This window comes from Sinocyclocheilus rhinocerous, unplaced genomic scaffold, assembly GCF_001515625.1.
Source record: "Sinocyclocheilus rhinocerous isolate Xijiao unplaced genomic scaffold, SAMN03320098_v1.1 C35792949, whole genome shotgun sequence".
In the NCBI taxonomy this organism is placed as follows: domain Eukaryota; kingdom Metazoa; phylum Chordata; class Actinopteri; order Cypriniformes; family Cyprinidae; genus Sinocyclocheilus; species Sinocyclocheilus rhinocerous.
In genome coordinates this window covers 1-634 of record NW_015763616.1, presented here as the reverse complement: position 1 = coordinate 634, position 634 = coordinate 1, and the positions used below count along the sequence as shown (strand labels likewise).

The following is a 634-nucleotide window of genomic DNA, read 5'->3' as shown; positions in this document are numbered from 1 at the left end:
TACATTGCACCTTGGCAGATCACATGGGGTTCTGCTTTCCATGCCTTCGCTCAGCCATTCGCCGTTCCCCGTATCCTTTTCCACCGTTACTCTCACACAGACCTGAATGCTGATCTCATAACTTTGCCAGTTCTTCTTAATTTGTGCTCCATGGGAATGCTGCCATTTTCTATAGAACATTTGTACAATTGGTTTTGCTCTGGGCCACATGTTCCTCCTTAGCTCCTTTAGGCAGTTTTCAGTCTTTATAAATATATATTTTTCTCCACATTCAGCATGTTTAAAGGGTCTTGCCCTACAGTTGTTTTTCATAAATGCCCCTTAACTCTAGTTTTGCGCTCAGACTCAGCCATGCTGTTTGTGCAAGCTGTGTTTTCAGCTCTCTTTTCCACTCCTCTCAACCCTGTGCTGGGCAGCGCTGTTTTCGTTACTTCATACACCCGGCCTGTGAAGTTCTGGGAGCGAGACTACAAGTAAGCCTTCAGAAATCTCCAGCAGATGTCAGCTGCGTTGTTTGTTTTGCTAATTCAGTCTTAGCTGAAAATGTTTGAAGACGTGACTTGAACCTTTAAATACCATTTTGTCCTTCAGCACCAAACGAGTGGATCATTCCAACACACGTCTGGCCACACAG

General features: G+C 44.6%; 1 long non-coding RNA gene across 1 annotated transcript; it reads left to right on the top strand.

Annotated features, from left to right (window-relative positions):
• Window positions 1-634, top strand: LOC107735112 (uncharacterized). Its single transcript, XR_001639294.1, has 3 exons — window positions 1-70; window positions 344-473; window positions 592-634. It is a non-coding gene; the product is annotated as an uncharacterized LOC107735112 (long non-coding RNA).